The sequence below is a fragment of the Mustela nivalis genome, assembly GCF_964662115.1.
Source record: "Mustela nivalis genome assembly, chromosome: X".
NCBI lineage: Eukaryota > Metazoa > Chordata > Mammalia > Carnivora > Mustelidae > Mustela > Mustela nivalis.
In genome coordinates, this window is record NC_139040.1 from 94,086,669 (window position 1) to 94,097,371 (window position 10,703).

General features: G+C 38.4%; 1 long non-coding RNA gene across 1 annotated transcript in view; it reads left to right on the forward strand.

The window, feature by feature from the left end:
• Positions 1–4,110, forward strand: part of LOC309856734 — a 106,652-nt gene extending 102,542 nt beyond the window's left edge. The window contains exon 6 of the long non-coding RNA XR_014307330.1: positions 2,126–4,110. This is a non-coding gene — a long non-coding RNA (uncharacterized lncRNA). The remainder of the gene's footprint in view (positions 1–2,125) is intronic.
• The last annotated feature ends 6,593 nt before the right edge of the window (positions 4,111–10,703 follow it).

Genomic DNA, 10,703 nt, shown 5'->3' on the forward strand with positions numbered 1-10,703 from the left:
TTGGACCCGATTCCTTTTCTTTGACTTCGACTTCCAAACTTTGGAAATGTGTTATCGGTTAATAGCCTTTGCTGTAGTATATTCTTTAGATATTGTATATTTTAATAAACTTGAAAAATGTATATTTTATTGGTTGGTGATTGACACTAATCTACATAGTGCTGTGTCTAATAAACTCAGATTTACAGTTTTCCCTTGTTGTCTTAGCTAGATAAGTCTAGAAGTAAGAGGAAAACACCATCTTAACTTTATAGTTCTTTAAATATAAGGATATTTGGAGGATAGCTCAGGCAAGTGTTAACAATTAAAAATACCCTTCTTCTACTCTAAATATAGGCCAGATCTTATAAAAAGATAATCCTTTGGATTTTGGCATTCAAACTAACCAAATTAAACCCTTGTTTCACTGTAATGGCCAGGCTTATTCATAAAAGTAGAGTTAGGAACATTTAGTTTTAGTGGTTTATGAAATGTCAATTGGCGTGGTCTATAAATGCTTCATTTTACATTGAAGGTGATACTCAGTCAAACCTGTGCAAGAAGGCTTTATTTCCACTTTGGTAGGTATGCCCAGGCTTTCAGACAATGCCAAAATGTACTTCATAGATGGAATTGGTTTTAATTTATTTAAAAAGAGAGGGAAAAAACCAAGCAATCAAACAAAAACCTACTTCACCTTGTAAATTTCAGCCTTCTCCCCTAAGATCTAACCACCTGGTGAAACACTATTATTATAACTTGGCAAGTAGGTGCTCTCTTAAAATTAGACACCTGTGATTAAATAGTTAAATCATTCCCTTGAAATGTACATACTGAGAGCTTCCAGAAAGCTGGTCATCTTTTCTTATAGCTAACAGCAATTTTTTTAAAGGCCCTTTTCTTGGCAACAAATATTTGACCTGTCCAGTCAGGTTCTAAGTGTAGCCTTTCTTCCGAGTGATGATAACTTTTCTAAATCTCTTCCAGGTGATAGCCAGAGCATTTTAAATTTCTAAAAAGGTAGGAGTCGAACACCTGTACTCAGAGCAAAGTCGTGTAGTCATTTATATTCTATAATAATCTTAAAAGTCAAACATAATAATTGGCCACAGTGGTCATGTGCTGATAGAAGAATGCCTTCTCGAAGACACCAGGTGCTGCTTTGGGGCCTTTGTTCTGACTTTTGCTTCCCTCTGACTTTTGCATACCCTCCTCCAGATATGTGACCTGTTTCTTCTCCTCCTTTAGGGAGCTGCTCAGATGTCACACCCACAGCAAGGCTTTCCCTGACTATTTATGAAAATAGCATTCCTTTTCACGGTGGCATTCCTCTGTGAAATGATCACACCTATCAGTTGAGTTTCTTTTTTGCCTTTGCCTACAAACCCCTTAAATCTTTGACCTCGGGGACTGTCACATCCCCAGTGCCTGGCATAAAGTATGGAAAAAGCACCCAGTAGGCATTTCTGGGGTGAATGAATGAATGAATGAATGGAGAGGACATCTTTCCTTTTTTTTATACCTGCATTGGACTATGGGAGGAAGGCTTGAAGCTGACATCCTAGTGAGCTATTGCTTTGAATACTTGGTGACATATCTTTTTTTTGCAGTTTCCTTTGATGTTTTAGACATTCTGTAGAAATAACTAGATCATCCTCAATGTATAGAAGGGAAATAACTTTTTTTTTTAACTGCCATGTATTTTGGGTATTTGCATCATGGCTAGATTGGCCAAGTTCAAGTGGTATAAAGCAAACTAGAAGTGCTCCAAGGCCAGTAAGAGTGGGTTGGGTTTTTTCCTTGTTTCTTTGCTCAGTTCTTTATTTTTCATATATAACCTTCTACTGCAAAAACATGCTGAATAACCAATGGTAGATTTTTTTTCACAGTCATACCCTGCAGAAAGGCAGGGATTTCCATCTGTTTGGTTTGGTACTGGATCTCCAGCCACTGAGAGAGTATCTGGCACTTTCCTCCATATCACTCAAATCCATATACACTGAGGAAATAAACCTAGAGGTTGCTTCAAACTCAGTATGTGGGATTATTGTCAGAATGTCAATAAAGAAAATACAGAATTGAGATCTGTTGATATCATTTCCACATAAATCTCCAGGATTAATGTTTTTCCTCTTTCCTTCCACAGAGCCCCTCCAGAAGGCTGTGGATCACCACCTCCCTGCCAGAAAGGCATAGGTACCCTCAATGGCTCAGTAGCCAGTGTAGATCCTGTCTTTTGTAATCAGTAGCTACATCTGGCTACTGGGTCTCTGATGGCATCTTCAAGCCTCTGTTACAGCATCTTGAGCAAGGTTACTGGGAAGTCTTTACCCTGATTTACATACACATACACACACATGGCTGGAGTGTGGGAACCATCAAGGATTATGAATATGAGGTATATTTGATTTCAATACCACAAGAAGGAAGAATCCAGAGACCATAAGAAGGAGGAATCTTAGATTGGTTTTCTTTTCTTTTTTCCCCTCTTTTGGAAAGGAACATCTGGAAGGGATCATCTGGTCACAAAGCCATCTATCTACCTACCTACTTATCTACCTATATATCACATCCATCCATCCATCCTTCCTTTCATCTCTTGACTTTTAAATAGCATTCTAAGTGCAATTAAATAAGGACAGTTGAATGGTATGACAGTTTAAGGAACTTACACTTGTAGACTTAGAGTAGGTAAGTCCCAGCAGCACATTCTGAGCTGCCGTGCCAGTGTGCTAGACACGAAAAATACCAGGAGCTTTGCAGCAGGCATTTGTGTTGAAATCCTTTGTGAGGAGGACTTACAAGTCCAACATCCAGGTCTGGGGCATGAACCTGGCATACAATGTAGATTTCTGTGTATCTTGGGCAACAGCTACATTGTCTGCTGGGTTTCAGGCTACCTGGAAACACCTTCTCTATGGTTGTGTCCTCAAGGCTTCACCTGTATGGGTTTGGAATAACTTCCAGGAGGCATAAACCAGTGGGCTTTAACATTGCACAGAGTGTAGAGAAAGGGCCTCATGACAGCTGATCACCTTAGCAAAGAATGATTCTGTTCTGATTTTATCCAAGACGCTCTCAGATACCAGCCTAGGAAACCCAATGAACCAGAGAAAATGGGTGATGTCATCCTTCCTTCCTCCTCTCTGCCTTAACTCTCAAAGATTGATCACTTATATGTTGTTACTAATTAGTATTTGGTTTCTGTTGTAATTACTGTCACAAGCCCAGCACCTATATGGGCCCCGTCACACTCATGGTCCCTCATCTTGGCTTCTCGCCCACATCCCAGAACCCGATTTAGCTTTGTTCTCTTTCTGCCACAGCCCTGTAACTTCTGTGAGTGATTCAGTCTTCCTGAAATCCATTTCCCTTACTCTGCCCTAACATTTCCATCCTGTCATTTGCTCCCTGAAGTGAACTCTGGAATTTAAGTGAACTGGATTTTTTACCACCATTCACCATCTCTTCTGAAACCAGAAGAGCACCCCGCCCCAAGATTGATTTATTCATCCCAGAGAGAGGGAAAGATGGGGTGGAGAGAGAAGGGACAGAAGGAGAGGGAGAGATAGAATCCTAAGCCCACTCACCATTGAGTGTGGAGCCCATCATGGGGCTCGATCTCATGACTGACTGAGATCATGACCTGAGCCAAAATCAAGAGTAGGATGCTTAATTGACTGAGCCATCCAGGCACCCCAGATAAGCAACTTTCCTACGGAATGGCAGAGAACTTGTAAAAGTCCCCGGTTTGCAAGAGAACGGGAAGAAGATAATGGAAATAGCTTCTGGAAAACTCCGCTTACATTGTGTTTTGTTTGGTCCAGGTAAATAAATGTAATCCTCTGAACAGGGGAAAAAAAAAAAGACCTAGCAGTTGAAACCATTACATTCTCCATAAGAAAGGAATATAATTTTTTGAGAAGTTTTAAACCTGTAGCTATATGAATTTGAAGATTTTTAGTTATGTGATCTGTATTTTTCATTAATGTGAATTAACAGATTTAAAGTGGAAAGTAAATAATGGGGAAAGGCCTGTATGTAGTAGTTGATTATGGTGATAATAATGCCCTTGTGTCACCCCATGATGATTTCAGTAAAAATAAAGCTAATGACTTGGAGTTTTGAAAAGATGGTGCTTTTTTTGTGTGTGCGCGTGTGTCTTCTGGCTTTTTATCCACCTGTTGGTTGTATCATCTAATTCTGCACCAAAGCCACTGGCCCCTGTATCCTGGGAGAGAAAGTCCCTTGTCTTTGAGGTATTTGACATCCTTGGAAGAGTGATAAAGGTCTCGGGGTAGCATGGTTATATTTAATACCTCCTAATTGTCTAAAGCCATTTACTTTCTCCCATCTCCATTCCCATACTTGTGATGCTCTTTGATCCCCTTTGTCATTAAAATGAAGTTAACAATGCGGCCTGCTTTGAGGAAATCCTTACCTGGTCAGGTTTTCATTTCCCCCTCATGTCCAATGGACCAGTATGAATTGATCCCCAAAGCAAGATTCAGGGTACAAATGACCAGGGCGGGGTGGGTGTGCTTTTTCTCGACCTTTTCAACCCCCCAAAAAGGGATGGACATCAGTGTGTTGGATCTTCCTAAAAGGCACACAGCAAACTGACTGTAATCCCCCCTTTTTTTTTTAAGCTATTTTGAAACCATTTCAGACTTTAAAAAAGTTACAAAATGTAATACAAAGACAGTGCTTTATATGGGAGTTTAAAATGGGGCAGCCCTTTCAGAAAGGTTTGGCAGTGCCTCAGAATGTTAAATGGGGTCTCCATATGACAGGAGAGTTCTCTTGTTTATACACCCAAAAGAATTGAAAACAGATACTGGTAGCTGAGCAAGGAGTCCAATGGGATTTGACTTTTCATGACCCATGAGATCATGACCTGAGCTAAGACTTAACTGAGCCACCCAGGCTTCCCTGCTCTGTGTATTTATAATGGCCAAAAGGTGGGAACCCAAGTGCTCATCAACTGAAGAATGGATCAAAAAGGGAGATACATCCATGCAGTGAAATATTTTTCAGCCATAAAAGGGATAAAGTACCAATAGATGCTCCAGCACAGGTTGAACCTTGAATACATTACACAAAGCCAGACACCCAGACCCCATGCTGTATGATTCTATTTCTTTAAAATGTTCAGAACAGGCAAGTCTAGAGAGACTGACAGTAGACAAATGGTTGCCAGGGGTTGCCTGAAGGAGGGAATGGGGAACGACTGCTAATGGGTATAGGGTTTTTCTTTGGGGTGGTCACTGTTCTGGGATTAATGTTCTGATCATGGTTGCACAACTTAATGAATATATGAAAGACCACCGAATTGGTCTTCTGTAAAATATACCTAGGGTGAATTTTATGGTATATGAATTATATCCTAAAACTATAAAAGTCTCACATACTCCTTTTTAGGATTTTATTTATTTGAGAGAGAGGATGAGCCTGGGAGGGGAGATTCAAAGGGAAAGGGACAAGCAGACTCCTCACTTGAGTGCAGAGCCCAATGTGGGGCTCGATCCTAGAACCCTGAGATCAAGACCTGGGTTGAAGTCAAACGCTTAACTGACTGAGCCACCCAGGCACCCCTCACATATTCTTTGTCATTTCCCAAAGAGTAAATTACCTTATGTACCTATAGTTATAAAAATCAGTAAATTAACATCAATATGATACTGTAACCTAGATACCTGATTCATATTTCACCACTCGTCTCACTGTTGTCCTATTTCAGGTCCAGGATGTATTTAAGATCCCATTTTAGTTGCCATGTCTCTAGACTCCTTTAACCAGGAAGAGTTCTCAGACTGCCCCTGTCTTTCAGGACTTTGACACATGACCAGTACAAGCCAGCTACTTTGTAGAAAGCCCTTCAAATTTTTAAAGTTTTCTTTTTTAAAAGATTTTATTATTTATTTATTTATTTATTTAAGTGGGAGGAGCAGAGGGAGAGGGGCAAGCAGACTCTGCCCTGAGCGCAGAGCCTGACATGGGGCTAAATCCAAGGACCCTGAGATCATGACCGGAGCTGAAATCAAGAATCAGATGCTTAACTGACTGAGCTCCCCAGGCACCCTGAATGCCTTTGAATTTGTATTTCTCTAATGGTTCCTTATGCTTAAATTTGGGCTACACATTTGGCAATTATACCCACCACACAAATGACGATTTGCTTTGATTGGTGATTATTAGGAAGCACATTATGTCAATTTGTCCCACTACTGGTGGTGTTAACTTTGACCATTTGGTTAAGTTGGTGTCTGATCCTGGCCACTTATTTTATTTTACATATATATGTATGTATGTATGTATGTGTGTGTGTGTGTGTGTGTGTGTGTGTATGTGTATATATATATACATATATATATAGTTTTAATTTTGAGAGAGAGGGAGAACAAGTGCATGAGCAGTGGGAGGGATAGAGAGAGGAAAAGGGAGAGAAGTAGACTCCCTCCCTCCCTGCTCAATGCAGAGCAGGGCTGTCATGGGGCATGATCTCAGGACCAACGATCATGACCTGAGCCAAAACCAAAAGTTGAAAACATCTGACTGAGCCATCCAGGTGCCCCTACTTTATTGCTTCTAATTCTGCATAGTATTCTATGCAATGTAACTGCCACGTTTCAGCTATGCCATTTCCAAAGATGGGCCCCAAAAGGAAATCAATACCTTGCCACCACCACAAATAACATTGTAGTAAACATTCTCCTGGATCTGTGTAGGAAATTCCTTGGAATATATAGTGAATGCTGGAGTTGTTGGGTCAAAGGAGATACACACGTGTGTGCACACACACAGACACACATGCACACACATCCCATACCCCTCAGAATGGTCTGATAATAGGCTTCCAACATCATTGAATGGGACTTTTTATGCACATTCCTGCCAATAATTAATACAATGAAGCTGTTTTTGCCAGTCTAAAACATGTAAAGTGATATCGTACTGTTTCAATTTGCATTTCTCTGGTTGCCAATGGTTATGGACATCTTTTCATATGCATTTGAGCTTTGGGAGTTTTCTGTAAGTTTCATATCTTTTTTGATCTTTTAGCTTAAAATTCTGAAATAAGAGCACACACATGGGAACAAACACACAAAATAAATAAACAACTAAATAAATAGATTTCTCTAAGCACCACTCAGGTCAAGATATAGAATATTGTCAGGACTTCAGAAACACTATCTCTCTGTCTGTCCCAGTCACTATCTTTCTTCCTCCCAAAGGTAACTGCTATCCTTAGTTCTAAAATTACAGCTTAGCCTTGCTTGTTAATGACGTTTCCATAAATGAAGTTAAATAGTACATAATCTTTTGGTTTTGACTTATTTTGCCCCCCAAATTGAGCATATTGTATTAGGTGTAGTTCATTTAGTTCATTTTTGTTGCTGCATCTTAATCCAGCATCTTAATCCACATTAGTAAGCATTTGGATGTATGCAGTTGTGTATTTTTGCAAATATTCTTGTTACGAATGTTCTTTCATTTATAATCTGATGGCACAGATGCACTCATTTTGTTAGAATGCACCTAGGAGTAGAAATGTTAGATCATAGAGTATGGGTAAGTCAGCTTTAGTAGATAATGCCAGTGTTACCTTGTGATTGTAATCCCTTACACCTCCATCAACCATGTATGGGAATACCTGTCACTCTACATCTTCACCAACACCATATTACAAGTCTTCTTCATTTTGACCACTCTGCTAGTTATGTAATAGATCTTATGGTGCATTTAATTTGATGACTAATGAAGTTCAGCACCTTCTTATATGTTCATTGGCCACTTAGATATCCACTTTGATGATGTGCCTGTTCAAATCTCTTGCACATTTTTGTTTTTTTAATTTTTAAAAATGAGTTTATTTATTTATTTGTCAGAGAAGAGAGAACACAAGCAGAGGGAGTGGCAGGCAGAGGGAGAAGCAGACTCTTTGCTGAGCTCGGAGCCTGATGCTGGACTCTATCCTAGGACTCTGGGGTCATGACTTGAGCCGAAGGCAGGTGCTTAACTGACTGAGCCACCCAGGCATCCCTCTTACTCATTTTTATTTTGGGTTGGGTTACTTGTTGACTTGCAAGAAATTCTTCATATACCCTGGATGTAAGCCTTTTGTTATTTTACTACAGATATCATTTATTCTAATGTCCCTTTTGTTTTCTCACTGGTTTCAAAGATCAGAAATAGTTACTCCAATCAATCAATCTATTCTTTCCTAATAGTGCTATTTTTTGGGGTAGCCTGTTAAAATCTTCCCCTAATCCAAAGGTTGTATTGTTTTGCCTTTCACGTTTAAATGTCCAGGTCTTCTAGGGTTGGATTTTGTAAACTGGGAGCGATTGCCATCAATTTTCTGTTTTTAATATAGGGCTATACAATTTACCCAACATAGTTGAAGAGATTTCCCCCACTGCCCTGCAGCACCACTTTTGTTGTAAATCAAATGTACCTATATGTATGTGTCTAGATACCTATTCCATTTTATTAGTCTATTTAAGTATTCTTGTGGCAATACCACATTATCTTTATTACTATAGCTATATACGTTTTCGTATCCACTACAGTTGTTGTTCTTTGATATTGCTTGGGGTATTTTAGGCACTTTGCATTTGTATTTTAACAGAATCCACTCTCAATTTTGACCGAAGGGTTAGGATTTTAATTGGAATCATAGTTAATCAGTTTGGGAAGAATTGACATTTGTACTTTATTGAGTCTTCTGGTACATGAAGATTAGGATCTCTGCATTGGTTTAGGTCTTTCTTATTAAGAGTTTCATGGTTTTCTGTGTAGACCCCTGAACATACCATACATCAGATTCATTCCTAAGTATCTGACCTTTTTTGATGCTACTATAAATGCTATCTTTTAAAATTTCATTTTGTAATAAATTGTTGCTGGTATATAAAAATGCAGGGTTTTTTGGTCTTCAATTGCAACAATGTTGCTGAACTATTTGTTAATTCTAAGATTAACTTGATTCTTTTGGACTTTTCTATGTATACAAATATATTTGTGAATAAATTCTCTTTCTTTCTAATCTCTATCTATCTGTCTATTTATTTAACTGTACTGGCTAGGTTATGTATTATGGTGTTGAATAGAAGAATAGATAGAGGGCATCCTTGTCTTATTCTCATTCTCAAAGGGAAAGCTTTCAACATTTCACCAATAAGTATAATGTTTACTCTAGTTTCTCTGTAGAATGGATACCTTGTAAGGCAGTTTAACTCTCATTCAAGGTTGTTGAGTTTTGATCATTAGCAGATAGTAAATTTTAACAAGTGATTTTTCTGCATCTATTGAGATGATCATCTAACTTTTGTTTTCTTTAGTTAATGTGAATTAAAATGATGTTTAAAAAAATCTTTTATGAGGTGTAATTTACATGTATTAAAATGAAACCACTTTAAGTATATAGTTTGAAGAGTTTTGATAAATGTATACACCCATCAACAATCTTTACAATCAAGATATAAAGCATTCTATTATCCCCCAAATTTCCCTTCTAAGTCAGTTCTCACCCTTGCCACACACACAAGGCACATACTGATTTGCTTTCTATCATTGGTGATTGAGTTGCCTTTACTAGAGTTATATAAAAATGGAATTATGTGATATGTAATCCTGTGAGTTAATGAGTTTCTTACACTTGGCATAATGTTATTATGTTATAATAACATTATTTGTAATATAATGTTATATAAGATATTATTATAATTCATCCATGTTGCATTTACCAGTAATTTGTTCCTTCTTACTGCTGAGTGTATGAATCTAACACAATTTGCTTATCCGTTTAATGGATAATTGAGCTCTTACCAGTTTTTGATTATTATGAATAAAGCTTTTATGAATATTCAGTCTCAGTATGGACATACATTTTCTTTCCTCTTGGGAAAATACCTACAAGTCATAGGTAGTTATATTTTCAATTTTATAAAAAACTGCCAAACTGTTTTCCAAAGTGATTGTATCTTTTATGCTCTTACCTACAATTTATGAGTTCCATTAGCTCTCCATTTTTGCTAAGTCTTGGTATTGGCAGTCTTTTTAATCTTAGCTGTGGGTGAGAGTAGTATTTTATTATGGTGTTAAGTTGCACATTCCTAATGACTAGGAATGATTTTCTTTTCGTGTGTTTATCTGCCATTCATATATCTTCTTTTGTTAAATGTTTATCTTTTGCTCATTTTTAATTGGATTATATGTCTTATTATTGGTTCCTTTTTAAAAAAGATTTTATTTATTTGACAGACAGAGATCACAAATAGGCAGAGAGGCAGGCAGAGGGAGAGAGGGGGAACCGGCTCCCCACTGAGCAGAGAGCCTGATGTGGGGCTCGATCCAAGGACCCTGAGATCATGACCTGAGCCAAAGGCAGAGGCTTAACCCACTGAACCACATAGGCACCTCTCATTATTGGTTCTTAAGAGCTCTTTATATATTCTGGGTCTATGTTGTTTTATTAGATATCTGTTTTGCTAATACTCTCTCCCAGTCCATTGCATACCCTTTCATTTACTTGAGTAGTGTTCAAACGAGGGGCACCTGAGTGGCACAGTTGGTTAAGCATCCAGTTCTTGGTTTCAGCTCAGGTCATGATCTCAGGATCATGAGATTGAGCCCCATGTGGGGCTCCACACTCAGCACAGTGACTGTTGCAGATTCTCTCTCTCATTCTCCCTTTGCCTCTCTCCCTACTTGTTCTCTCT